Source organism: Canis lupus, chromosome 28 (genome assembly GCF_003254725.2).
Source record: "Canis lupus dingo isolate Sandy chromosome 28, ASM325472v2, whole genome shotgun sequence".
Taxonomy (NCBI): domain Eukaryota; kingdom Metazoa; phylum Chordata; class Mammalia; order Carnivora; family Canidae; genus Canis; species Canis lupus.
This window is the reverse complement of record NC_064270.1, coordinates 21545548-21560445: the sequence shown is the minus strand read 5'-3', so window position 1 is coordinate 21560445 and position 14898 is coordinate 21545548. Positions and strand designations below refer to the sequence as shown.

At 38.8% G+C, this 14898-nt stretch overlaps 1 long non-coding RNA gene across 1 annotated transcript; it reads right to left on the bottom strand.

The window, feature by feature from the left end:
• Positions 1-230: 230 nt before the first annotated feature.
• LOC125753943 (uncharacterized) lies at positions 231-14807 on the bottom strand. The gene is made up of 5 exons (XR_007406916.1): positions 13247-14807; positions 3815-3919; positions 3603-3655; positions 3373-3523; positions 231-572 (listed from the first exon to the last, which is right to left on the bottom strand). It is a non-coding gene; the product is annotated as an uncharacterized LOC125753943 (long non-coding RNA).
• Positions 14808-14898: the final 91 nt, after the last annotated feature.

Here is a 14898-nt window from a genome sequence, read left to right as displayed (position 1 = left end):
GACAGAAATGTACTCACCCAGATTTTATATTAAGTTAAGTAGTAAGAATGAAGATCTCATCTACGTCTCCCAAATGCATGAGCAAGGCCTTCGCTTTTCAAACTCCCTTGAAGGGCCTACACTTGCTCATAGTGGATTTGAGAGGGGGAAATGAGTGGCGATCTCAGAAAAGTGAGTTCTTTTTCTTTTTTTTTTCTTTTTTTTTTTTAATTTATTTTTTATTGGTGTTCAATTTACCAACATACAGAATAACCCCCAGTGCCCGTCACCCATTCACTCCCACCCCCCGCCCTCCTCCCCTTCTACCACCCCTAGTTCATTTCCCAGAGTTAGCAGTCTTTACGTTCTGTCTCCCTTTCTGATATTTCCCACATTTCTTCTCCCTTCCCTTATATTCCCTTTCACTATTATTTATATTCCCCAAATGAATGAGAACATATAATTTTTGTCCTTCTCCGACTGACTTACTTCACTCAGCATAATACCCTCCAGGTGAGTTCTTTTTCTGAGAGGTGATTCTTACTTTTCTGCCCGGGAGGTAATTAGGAGACCAGTGTGGGACCTGGAACCGCCTAGAAGCAACATGGGCATGGCATAAGGGTAGCACATACATGAAATAAGCTTCTCAAACATTCAGAGTCTCTTCCAATACCAGTGTGGATTTTCTGAGCTACCTCCGTGCAGTCTGGCCATTCAGCCTAGAAGCTGGTAGTTTCTTGAAGATGTCACTTAGGTTTTTTTTTTTTTTTTTCTTTTTCTTTTCCATGAAATAGAATGAAGAATTGATCCAACCTTGACTGCTTTTTGGAAGATTGTCAGAGTTCTTACAGAGTGTACCTGTGGTTGGGCTTGGCTTTTATGTTTTCTAAGAGTATGACGGGCCCCTTCCTTCATGCTATTATTTTCTTTATATACAGCATTAATACTTTTATTGCTGGATTAGAAATCCAAGATGTTAAAAAATGTGGGATACACCAAGCCCTTCTACCCCCTGTGCCTTTATTCTTAGAAGAGAAAGGGTGGGGGGCAGGTAGGAATGAAGAAAAGACAACAGGGAAAAACAGAGGCATTATTCTTCCTGCCCCGATCATGGATTGTGTAGGAAATCAAGGTGGAATCTCGGTTAGCCAAAGTCACAAACAATGAGTAAAGGGATTCAAAATGATGTAGGCAAAATGCTAGAAAGTCTGCAATCTTGGACGTAGGTGTGTTCTGTGGACAGGTCCTCAGAAGGGTTACCATGACTCCTGAGTTCTGCGTCAGTTAGCTATGAACTTGAGCAGGTTACTTAATGATTCTGAACTTCCGTTTCTCTATCTGTAAAATGGTTGTGAGAGTCGAATTATACATTTATAGACTTAGAAGGGGAGTTGGAGGGTATTTGAGCTAGCAGCCTCTGGTCCATTGTAGGAAGTTTGTCTATAATATTCCTGACAGAAAACCAATTGCCCAACTCTTGCATGAAAGGGCATTCATCTCCTCATCCCTCTTGTGCCCAGCTAAATTGTGCATCTCAGGACTTTGACTCATTAGTCTTGGTTCTTTCCTCTGAAGTTCTGAGTTGGTGACTTTGATGGCAATAGAATGATAGAGTACAGTGGAAAAAAATCAGGGGAATCTGAGTCTGGACACCATCTCAAGTACCTAGCTAGCTGTGAAATTGTATCAGTTCTGTGAAGCTCAGTCTCCTTATTTGTCTAATGGAAAAATTGCAACCTACTCTGTGAGTTTGTTGAGGGAATTAGGAATAATTTATATAAAATGCCTTCATAAAGAGAGTGCTTAATAAAAAAGACTGGAGGATTCTTTTTCTTAGAATACAATAAGATCAATATTTATTGAGGCTTGAGGAGTTTATGGCATGATATCAGGTCCTTCTTACAATGGTTTGTTCTGAAATCTTAATTTTTCCCCTGCTTCCAGTCCTAAATAAGTAATCACTTCCTATGTATTTCCCTTCTCAATAAATTCACATATTCTTTTGTTTGTACAACTAAAAAGAAGAAGGAAGCTTGAACATGGACTTTATGAATTTGTAGCTGAATGTATGCTGGCCAATTAGGAAAAAAATCGGCAGTAGAGGAAGAGTTTAATCCTTACTCTGAAGCATGAGGGGCTTCTGAGTTTTCCTACAAAAAAAAATTATTTGCTTCTAAAATAATGTATAGTTTGGACAGGACCTAAAATGTGCACTGGAAGGCAAGAGTGTAGCAATACACAGAGTGTGTTAACTTTATCAGAGCAAAAGGAATTCTATGAATTTTGAAGTGAGATAGCACAGGGGTGACTTGGTTTAAATGTCTGACTCTTGAGTTCAGTTCAGGGTCCTGAGATCAAGCCCAATGTTGGGCTCTGAGCTCAGCAGGGAGACTGCTTGAGATTTTTTTCTTTCCCTGTCTCTCTCTCTCCACCTCTCCTCCTCCCTCATCTAAAATAAGTAAATAAATCTAAAAAAAGAAAAAGAAGTGAGATAGTGCAGAGCTGCGGATCTCACAGTCAGTTAAAACTTCATGGAAAGTTCCCTGAAAGTGAAAGCTTCAGAGTGTCTCCTCTTGAATTTGGCCATAATTATAAAAAATAAAAACATATGACTCTTTAACCAAGCAAATCCACTTAAAAGAAGGTACTCTACAGAAACCCTTGTAGGAGCATTTAAACAAGAGAGTTACACACTGCTTATGGTTTCCAATAGCAAACAAAAGAAGCAAGAATCTAAATCTTTCAATAGATTTAGATGTAAAAATAATTATAACAGACCCACAAAATGGAATATGTTGCAGCATTAATGAAACATGACGGTGACCTTGAGTATACGACACTGACGTGATGTCCGTGATATATTGTTCTGGAAAAAAGTAGGTTGTAGAATAACATGCAAAGAGTAATGTCATACTAACATAAATGTATGTACATAATTGTGTGTGTATATATTTGTGCATGCCTATAGATATAAATATATGATGCATGTTGTAGAAAAAAGTTTGGAAATCTATATAGGTGACTGTTAATGTTAACAGTTCTGAGGGATCCCTGGGTGGCGCAGCGGTTTGGTGCCTGCCTTTGGCCCAAGGCACGATCCTGGAGGCCCGGGATCGAGTCCCACATCGTGCTCCCGGTGCCTGGAGCCTGCTTCTCCCTCTGCCTATGTCTCTGCCTCTCTCTCTCTCTGTGTGACTATCATAAATAAATACAAAAAAAAAAAAAAATAGTTCTGAGAAATAGAATTAGAAGGGTGAGGGACACTAATTTTATACTTTAAATGCTTCCATATATATGAATGCTTTTATGTGTATAAATGTTATTTATATTATTTAAAAAACAATAGAATTAGAATAGCTGAATTCAGAAACATATGTTTAAGCACTTGGTTACCTTTCCCTAAATTTCGGGAGCCTTACCTCAGAGAATCCCTTTTCCAGGAAAATGGTTACTCTGCTTCCTTTGGATAAAAAGAATTTCGGCATTGAAAAACCATCCTGTTTAATTCTTGTTTACTTATTTATTTATCTCTTCATTCATTGATCTGCAATAAAACATAAAAGACAGCTGGGGCGTCTTAGAGTTAGAAATACTTTAGTTTGTATTCCTGGCCTAATACTTACTGGTTGTAAAATCTTGGCAAATTATAGAACCACGCCAAGTCTCCATTCCTCATCTGTAAAATGGGAGCAGTAGTTAAAAGGTTGTTGTGAGGATTTTTAGAAGAACATTTAAAGACCCTAGCCCAGTACTTGGCACATATTATATGCTCAACCTGAGTTTGCTATTGTCATGTGAATTTGTCATTCAAGAAAAACTGTTATTGAGCACTTACCGTGTGCCAAGTTTTGTGTCAGATTCTGAATTTTTAATATGGTTAGGATATAATCCTTGCCTTTAAGGGGGTTAAGTCTAGATCAGAGGTCAATTCAGGGACTTCCTGAAATTGGATGAGAAAAAAAAAAATCACATCTCTATTTTTTACCAATCTCTAACTGAAATTTAACATTCCTTCAATTATGAATTTATACAACAAACCACAGAGTTATTCACACTGTATATGACTTTGTCACCAACAGAAATCATGGACATTTTCATAGAATGTTGTAGTTTTGCAGAAATTTTAAATTTCATTTATGCACATTATTTCTTCAAAATTATAATAGTTACTAGACCCACTGTCAAATCTGGGAATTGTGTTAATAAAAAGCACAAATATAACTTTATCTCAAATTTTCTTTTATACTTTAAAAGCTATCTATTAGTTTAATTATTTTGTACTGCCATGTATCTTGCTTTATGCATTTAAAAACAGTGTTCTGAAGTGAGTACATAATATATGCTTTCCATGTATGAGGATGTTCATAACGGCACTATTCATTACAACATAAAATTGTGAACAAACTATGTGTTCATCGATAGAAGAATGGATAAATCAGCAGTGGTATATTCATGCAATGAAATGCCACCCAGCAATGAGAATGAATACACAATTGCTACATTCAGCAACATGGCTGGATCTCACAAACTAAGATTGAAAAGAAGAATCCAGACTGAAAAGGGAACATGCTGTATGATTCAGTTCATATAAAGTTTCGAAACAGGTTTAGTTCATCTCTGAAGTTAGAAGTCAAGATAGTGTTTACCCTTTTGTGGGGTAGTGGTTGGGAGGGGCATGTGGGGCTTTTGGGTTATCTGTTGATCCAGATATAAGCAACATGAATGTGCTCACTTTATACAAATTCATTGAGCTATCCGTCTATAATTTTATGGATTCTATAAAAATTTACTTTAAAAAAGCATCCATAGGCTTTACCAGTCTGCCAAAGGGATTCACAGCACAAAAAAGATTAAGAAACTCTGGTCTGGATAGATGCACAGATCCAGAGAAATTACTATAATACAATGTGTTATACACAGCCTGGATATTCCAGGCCATTCCTAAGCCCAGCAGTCTATCTTAGTGACTCCTTAAGTATAATTCATACCCTTAGAACAAGAATCCTTTATATATATAAATATATATAATATATTTATAAATATATACATTATATATATATATATATAAAGTAGGGTCACTGCAGCTTCAGGAAAGGGATGACAAAAAGCACAGAGAGGAATGCCTGGGTGGCTCAGTGGTTGAGTGTCTGCCTTTGGCTCAGGGAGTCATCCCAGGTTCCGGGATTGAGACCCGCTTAGGGTTTCCTGCATAGAGCCTGCTACTCCCACTGCTTATGTCTTTGCCTCTCTCTTTCTGTGTCTCTCATGAGTAAATAAATAAAGTCTTTAAAAAAATAAAAAAATAAATAAAAGCACAGAGAAGGGGACACCTGGGTGGCTCAGTGGTTGAGTATCTGCCTTTGGCTCAGGTCATGATCCCAGGGTCCTGGGATCAAATCCTGCATCAGGCTCCCTGAGAGAAGCCTGCTTCTCCCTCTGCCTATGTCTCTGCCTCTCTCTGTGTCTCTTGTTAATAAATAAATAAAATCTTAAAAAAAAAAAAACAGAGAAGGGAACCATTAATTTTGCTGAGCTTGGTCAGGAAGATCTCATGGAGGAGGTGATATTTGAACGGAGAATCAAAGGATGAGTCAACTTTCAATTGAAGGACTTCCTGTCAAAGTGAGTAGCATCAGGGAAAAATAGGAAGCATGCTGTGTTTGGAGAACATTGAGTCATCTGGTGTGTCAGAACACTGGGCAAGATGATTGGAGGTGGCAGAGAAGGGGACAGATGGGACACATGTGGGATACTGTGTGTTGTGCTGAGGGGAAGCAACCAATAGTGCTTGTTTTTACTTTGTACTGAAGGAGTAGACATACAGAAGAGTGCCCAGAACATAAGTGTACAGCGTGATAGATTTTCACTAACCAGACACATCTGTTTTACTAGCACCCACATCAAGCAGTAGGACATTAACACCATCCCAGAAGCCCTTTTCACAATCCCTACCAATCACTACTGCTCCCCACCCCTGCCAAGCATAACTGCTATCCTGACTTCTTTTTTTCTTTTAACTGTTTCATCGAGGTCTGATTGACATGTAAAAAGCTGTACATATTTAATGTATGAGTCAGTATTGGTGTCCATACGATGTGCCCATCATCTCCATCGAGGTCATAAAGATATCCAACACCTCCCGTCACCTCCTCGCACCTTTATTATAATTATCTTTGTGTGGTAAGAAGACTTAACATAAGATATCCTGTTATATATGTCAGTAAGTTTTAAGTTTTCAATACAGTATTGTTAGCTGTAGGAATTACGCTGTGTAGTAGATCTCCAAAACCTAATTTATCTTTCAGAACTGAAACTTTATACTTTTTGACATCATCTCCCCACCTCCGTTTCTCCAGGCAACCACATTCTACTCTCTGCCTCTAGGAGTTTTACTTTTTCAGTCTCCAAAGGGAAGTGAGATAATACAGTATTTGTCTTTCTGTGTCTGGCTTATTTTGTTTAGCATAATGTTCTTCAGGTCCATTTGTTGCAAAGAGCAGCATTTTCTTCTTTTTTTTAAGGATGGATAATATACCATTGTAATGTGTACCATATTTTTTTTTTTATTCATTCATTCGTCAATAGGCACTTGGGTTGTTTCCGTATCTTGGCTATTGAGAATAATACTACAATTAACATGGGAATGAAAGTACTCTTTAAGATCCTGATTTCAGTTCCTTTGGATAAATACCCAGAGCAAGATTGCTGGATCATACAGTAATTTGATTTTTAACTTTTTGAGGAACTGCCACACTAGTTCCCACAGTAGTGGCACCAATTTACATTCCCATTGACAGTGTATTAGTTGCCTTTCTTCATTGTCCTCACCAACACTGATTTCATTTTATTTTTTTCTAGGACTACCCATCCTAACAGGCATGAGTTGACATCTCATTGTGGTTTTGATTTGTGTTTCCTTGATGATGTGATGTTGAGCACCTATTCGTGTACCTGTTGGCCACTACCATGATATATAACGCCACAGGTTGTGTTTGCTGGGTTTTGCGCTTTATTTAATGTACGTACTTTTTTGTGTCTGGTGCTTTCACTCTTGTTAAGTGAAACGTAATGTCGTTGCGTGTAACTGCAGATCATTGCCACCTAAGTTTTAAGCAGGGGAATGGTGTGGGCTGACCTCTGTTAGAAAAATCACTCTCGCAGCTTCAAGGAGGGTAAAGTGAAAGGCAAGAAATTTCACACGAGGAACTAGAGCAATAATCTAAGTGAGAAATGATGAGGCCTTGACCCAGAGCCCAGGCAGGGGGAGTAGAGAAGAGGCAGACAGATCAGAGTCACCCTGAGCTCCGGAGAAGCAATTCAAAACATATGTTCCATTTACAGTGTCCTTCAAGCACAGAGGAGAGCACATAACTGAGTGCTCAGAACCAGAACAACATTAATTGACCACGGCATTAGTTTGGGTGCTTGTCAAGACTTAAATGAAACAAGCTGCATCCCTCTAAGAGTCTATTGTCATAGATGACGGAATGAGACAGACCAAAAGCCAACACAATGGGGATAAATGAAGGGTGTCCCACGAAACCTTAATGACCTCAAATGGTTACTGGAGGAGTTTTGCATTTGAGTCATTCATTTTCTTCAATATTTTTTGAGTTGTGGAGTTTCAACATAACATTTACACTAGTTAGGAAAACAAAATCAGGATTAAAGAGACAACAGGAAGGGAGAGAGTTTTAGCACATAGTGGGGAGATGGGCTGCTGTGGGTATGAGATGGGCATGCAGGACAGACAGACGGGGAGATAGTTGGTGAAGCATGAAGTGAGGGCTCATTCAGCACCTGTATTAATCTCATGCTTCTCAAACTCAGATAAGCACACTCTTGACAGCATGTCAGGAGGAACTCAAGTCACCTGATAAATACAGTACATCTTGCTGGAGTGTCCATTTTGCCCCAGGGTCGAGGAGAAGGATGCTATTTATATGGAGGCAAACAACATATAATGGAGTAGAATACAAATTTTATGTGAAGTTTCAAGATAAAATACACGACTCCATATGATATTCTTGCCAAATGCTTTGGCTTTCAGCCCCAATGTCTCCCTCACCGTTAGGTGGAATTCAGAAGAAAATTTTGAGAAGCTTCAACTCCAGTTCCATCGCTCCTGATTCCACGTTCCACTCTATGGATGCTAGCATCACTGCTGAGCTCTTTCCCAGACTGGGTGGTGTTATTCAACACATTCCTTCCTTCCTTTACTCATTCATTCCAGCAATATTAAGTAAGGGCTTGCCATATACTAAGACCTGGGAGATGTTTTTCTCCTGTATAATATTGTAAGCTCCAAAAAGGACTGTGTCTTTAAAAAAACTTACAGTCCCCTCAGCATTTGTCAAACTTTGCATATATTAGACCTCTATAAACATTTGTTGGCATGAAATGAAATGTGATCTTTGAAAAAAATCCAAGAAGAGTTAGGAGGGAGACAATAAAACAGAAAGACACAGATGAGTGTTTGTGAGTTAACTGCTAACCATTATCAATTGAGCATGTTTCATCCATGAAAAACTCTGCAATGGACTTTAAGTTATATCCATTTTATAGCCAAGGAAATTGAGGTTGAGAATGAACAGCTTGCTTAAAGTAACATAGCCAGAAAGTGACAGAGCCCAGATTCAACCCCAGCTGCGTCTGATAATAAAGTCCACGGAGAATATCTATGGAAATGTAAAGTGTACACACCCTTTGGCTCAGATATTCCACCTATAGGAACTTATCCTTGGGATACTGTGATTTATAATATAAAATAAACATATATTTGGTCTTCCTGTTTCTGGCATGTAGCTTCTAAAACTCTTGTAATTTCTTAAATGATAAGAGAGATAAAAGGTGTCCTTTGTTATATTAATGAGATGAGCTTTGGACCACACCTAAGGATGGGAGCTGGTTGCAATGGAAGCAACCATATGATTTTAGGGTTGAAACTTTTAGCCACACCCTCTGGCCTTCAGGAAAGAGAAAAGGGTTGAAGATTGAGTTCAATCACCAATTGTCAATAATTTAATCAATTGTACCTATGTAATGAAATCTCCATAAAAACCCAAAACAGTGGGGTTCCAAGAGCTCTGGATTGATGAAAATATGGAGATTTGGCAGGGAGAGGGATCAGAGAGCATCAGAGAGCACAGAAGCTTTCAGCTCTTTACCCATACTTTGCCCTATGCAGCATCACTTCCATCCAGCAGTCCCCAAGTTAGATCCTTTTATCATAAACTGAGGTTCTAGTAAGTAAAATGTGTCTCTGAGTTCTGTGAATTGCTCAAGCAAATTAATAAAACCCAAAAAGGGAGTTGTTGGAACTTTCAATCTATAGCAATAGGGTAAAAGTATAGGTCAGTAGCATCTGGAATTGCAATTGGTCTGAAGTGAAGGGCAGTCTTGAGGGACTGAGCCCTTAAATTGTGGAATCTGATGCTATCTCCAGGTGGATGTGTCAGAATAGAGTTGAGCAGTGCTTGGGTGGCTCACTCAGTTAAGCATCCAAGTCTTGATTTCATCTCAGGGTTGTGAGTTCAAGCCTCGTGTCAAGCTCGGCTCTGGGCATGGAGCCTGCTTAAGATTTTCTCTCTCTGCACTCCCCACTCCTTACCTCCCCCCTTTGTCTCTCTCAAAAAAAAAAAAAAAAAAAAAAAAAAACAGAGAGAGAGAGAGAGAGAATTGAGTTAAATTGTAGGACACACAGCTGGTATTGAGAATTGCTTGGTGGTGTGGGTACACCCCTCTGCCCCATTGTAAAATTGGATACAGAATCATTAACCCTGTAGATGCACTCAAATAAGTATTCAAAGATATAAACACAAGAATGTTCATTTCAGTGCTAATTACAATAGTACTAAACTGGACATAATTTAAACCTCCTTTATTGGAGAATTGGTTAGATAACTCAAGGAACATACAGAAAGAGGCATACCTAAATGAACTAATATAGAAAGCTGTTTAGGATATATTGTTAATTGAAGAAAAGCAAGCTGTAAACAGCATATGTTATTTGATTACATTTTTTAAAAAAAACAAATGCACAAATCATATATGCATGCATGTATAGACACCAAAAATTCTGGAGGACTACATACCCAACTTGAACAGAGATTACCCTTGGGGAGGTAATGAGGTGTGCCCAGGTGGGGGCAAAAGGGAAGTGTCTTTCCTTTCACTTCATTTCCTTTATGAATTATGTGAAAGCAAATTCTAGAAGATTTTATTTATTTATTTATTTATTTATTTATTTATTTATTTATTTGAGAGAGAGAGCGCGAGACCATGCTCTTGTGCCACTGTGAGGAGAGGGGCAGAGGGAAAAGGAGAGGCAGAGAATCTTAAGCATGCTCCAAACCCAGTGCAGAGCCCAACTCAAGGCTGGATCCCTGGACCCTGAGATTGTGACCTGAGACAAAACCAAGAGCTGGGTGCTCAACCAACTAAGCCACCCAGGTGCCCTGAAATATGACTAGGTATTACTTTTATAATAAAAGGAGACAATAAAATTAAATGAAAACAAAGCTTGAACACTTTTTAATACATAGTGATATATGTAGTAAGCAAAAAGCTTCAAGAGTCAGGGAAATGAGAAGGTGGAGAGTTGAAAAAAGGGGATCTAAGGGAAAAAGGAAATGGTGGTGTTAGGGAAGCTTATGCCAATGCTTTATTCTTATTTTTTATTTGTTATTGGCTCAAACAGCAGAAGTCTATTGTCTCACAGTACTGGAGGCCAAAAGTCCAGGATCAAGGTATTGGCAGGGTTAGCTCTTTCCCAGAGTGGAGAGAAAACATCTGTTCTGTCCCTCTCCCTTCACTTCTGGTGGTTTGCTGACAGTCTTTAGCATTCCTTGGCTTGCGGATTTCTGCCTTCATGTTCACATGCTATTCTTCCTGTGTGTGTGTGTGTCTGTGTCCAAATTTCCCCTTTTTATAAGGATGCCAGTCATATTGGGTTAGGGACCCACCCTACACCAGGATGACCTCACCTTAACTAGTAACATCAGTAAGGACCCCATTGCCAAATAAGGTCACTTTTTGAGGTACTCAAGTTTAGGATTTCAATTTACATTTTTTGGGGGAGTGGGGAGGTAGGGTGAGACACAATTCAATCCAAAAAAAGTAGATATAAAACTTTTTTTTTTTTTTTCAGGGGCATCTGGGTAGCTCAGTCAGTTAAGTGGCCAATTCATGGTTTTGGCTCTGTGCTCAGCAGGGAGTCTGCCTGAGTATTCTCTCTCCCTCTCCTCCTGTCTCTCCCCTCACTTTCACATGCTCTCTCTCTCTCTCTCTCTCTCTCTCATAAATAAATAAATAAATAAATAAATAAATAAATAAATAAATAAATCTTGGGATCCCTGGGTGGCGCAGCGGTTTGGCGCCTGCCTTTGGCCCAGGGCGCGATCCTGGAGACCCAGGATCGAATCCCACATCAGGCTCCCAGTGCATGGAGCCTGCTTCTCCCTCTGCCTGTGTCTCTGCCTCTCTCTCTCTCTCTCTGTGACTATCATAAATAAATAAAAATTAAAAAATAAATAAATAAATAAATAAATCTTAAAAAAAAACTTTTTTTTTTTCCAACTGTGTCACATGTAAGAATTTGAACTTCAGGAATTTTTGGTTTTGTCCATTTTAGAGATGAGTCAAATAATTTCAGGATTATCAACCCTAGATTCTAATCATATTTTACACAAAGAAATTCTGGGAATATTGACAAACCTGGAAGAACAGATTTCTCTAGCTTACTAGAGATCAGTATGAGCTGAGTCAAAGCTGGAAAAATTCAGGGGAATAACATAAATACTTGGTTATGGTTGTTCTGTCATCTGCTGTCTTCTTATATTGCTTTAAGCTGATGCTTTGGGCTGCCCTGACATTCTTTCCAGTGAGCCTTCACAATTATGATTGACAAGTATAATGCGACCAATGGCAATTAAAATAACTATACATGGGCTTGTAATAAGTATACAGGACTTAGACACTCATATCCCTCTCTCTCTCACTCTCTCATTTATTTTTTTTTAAAGATTTTATTTATTTATTCAAGACAAACAGAGAGAGAGAGAGAGGTAGAAACACAGGTAGAGGGAGAAGCAGGCTCCATGCAAGGAGCCCAATGTGGGACTCGATCCCAGGTCTCCAGGATCATGCCCTGGGCCGAAGGTGGTGCTAAACCGCTGAGCCACCCAGGCTGCCCCTCATTTATTTTTATTTAAAATTTTTGCCTGTGATCAAATACACATAACAACATTTACCATCACCATCATTTTTGAGTTTCAGTTCAGTGGTCTTGAGTATATTCACATTACTTGCAATCAATCTCCAGAAATTTTTCATCTTGCAAAACTGAAACTCTAAACCCATTAAACAATATTTTATTTTCTCCCTTCTGTCAACCTCTGGAAACTACCATTCTGCTTTCCATCTCTATGAATTTGACTACTCTGGATACCTCGTATAAGTGGAATCATACTGTATTTGTCTTTTTATGCCTGATTGATTTTACTTAGCCTGTCTTCAAGATTCAACCATGTTGTAGCAACTGTCAGAAGTTTCTTCCCTTTACAAGGTAAATAATATTCTATTATATGTATCAAATTTTGTTTATCCATTCATCCATTGGTAGACACTTGGGTTGTTCCAGATTTTGGTTACTGTGAGTAATGCTATTATGAACATGGATATTCAAATACCTGTTTGAGACCTTGATTTCAAGTCTTTTGAATGGGTACCCAGAATTGGAATTGCTGAATCATATGTAATTCTTTTAAAAAAATTTTTTTTGGCATATTAACTGTCTTTATTAAGTATTCTCAGGACATCCATTCATGGGAACAGATTCCATACATCTACACTTCTTTGATAGTGTTTGCTTCAACTGGAGGAACTTTTATTTTATTATTATTTTTTTCTTTATAAATTTTCTTTTTTTTTTAATTTATTTTTTATTGGTGTTCAATTTACCAACATACAGAATAACCCCCAGTGCCCGTCACCCATTCACTCCCACCCCCCGCCCTCCTCCCTTCTACCACCCCTAGTTCGTTTCCCAGAGTTAGCAGTCTTTACGTTCTGTCTCCCTTTCTGATATTTCCCACACATTTCTTCTCCCTTCCCTTATATTCCCTTTCACTATTATTTATATTCCCCACATGAATGAGAACATACAATGTTTGTCCTTCTCCGACTGACTTACTTCACTCAGCTCTTTTTTAAAATTTTCGAGGAGCAGCCATACTGTTACTAAGCTTTTTAGTTGTGATATACTTACTGCTCAGTTAAAAGAAGGTGGCTGTTTTTCAACATATAAATCACACAACACCCAGGAAATCAGAGTTGCCATCAGTAGAATCAAGAGGTTTTTAAAGAACTCTATGACATCTAAAGCAAATGTAGGTGCATGTTTTAGATTCATTTCCCTAGGAAGTGGAGAAGAAAAAGTAATTGCTGATGAAGCTGCTTAAGGCACTAAGCATTTTCTACCAGGAAACGTTCATCTGTTTGGTGGAGCTGCAAGTTCTGGGGAGTGCCCTCATTAGAAAACAGCTGATGATTCCAGGAGAACTTGGAAGAATCACCATGGTGATACAGAGTGACCCATTTAAAGTGTAAGGCCTATTGTGAGTTGAACTTCAAAAGGTGCCTGCATAGAATCTTCTCTTTCATTTTTCATTGGACATAAGATATAAAATAAGGTAGCATCGCTATTATTATCTCAAGCCTCTTGCAGTCTGATGTACTTGGGAGGTACCCTAAGATGCCTTCAGATTCCAGTCCTGGCTTGGTGTCTTCTTAGCTACATTACTTTGAGCAGACCACTTACCCTCTCCAACCTCAGAGGGTTGACCTAAAGAGCCTCACAAGTCCCTTTAGTTTGTGGGTTTATTTCTATGCATATATATAAGTGCCTCAGCTTCTTTTTGTTTGCTACTCCTTTCATCTGCAACTTGGCTGTCCAGCAAAGACATCTAATCAGACACAGTGGAACATGAGGAAATATGTTGAAAGATGCTGAACAGGGAGACACAACATCAAAGTCCATGGACTAAAGCTCCTTTGCCTTCTTGCTGTCCTTGATCTCACGTGCATATGGTTGAATTAATTACACTGTTGGGTTCACACCATCTCATGAGCATGGACCTGGTCACTCTCTGTCCTTCCTCTCTGATCCCTTTTCTTATTTCCAGGCACTGTGCTTGGTGGTATAAGCAGATGATTGTATTTAATTCTAATGAGAATGCTTTGAGGCGCACAATATTGTTGTCCTCGTCTTACCTTTGGGAAACTGAGTCTTATGGAGATTCAAAGATAGAGGAAAATACCCCATTGGACAGTTCCAGAACCTACACTCCCAAATACCACGTGAACCAATCAAGAAAACTTGTTTAAAATACAATTTGACTGTAAGTTGTTCTGAATTGTCGGGAGGAACCACCCCCTCCCATTCTTAAAAAGGATATGTTAACAGATTTATTTTGAGGCATTTTGCTTCTCTTCATTCATTCGTTTTGCTTCTCTTCATTCATCTTTTGCAGAACTTTATCACCAGAGGCAGTTTTGTTAAACTGGGATCACGGTCTCTTTGGATTTCCTTTTCTTTCTTTTTTTAAAGATTTTATTTGTTTACTCATGAGAGACACAGACACATGGAGAGGGAGAAGTAGTCTCTATGCAGGGAGCCCGACATGGGACTCAATCCAGGGTCTCCAGGATCAGGCCCTGGGCTGAAGGAAGCTCTAAACTGCTGAGCCACCCGGGCTGCCCTGGATTTCCTTTTCTTTTTCTGCTTCTCCTGCACAACTTGGAGTTACAGATGTCAGCTTGGGCCTTGATTCCATTGCTTGCTGGGGACAGAAATGGAATGATATAAAATGGTATTGCCTCTCCTTAAAAAGAAGACCTTTAAAAAAAAAAAAAAAAAGA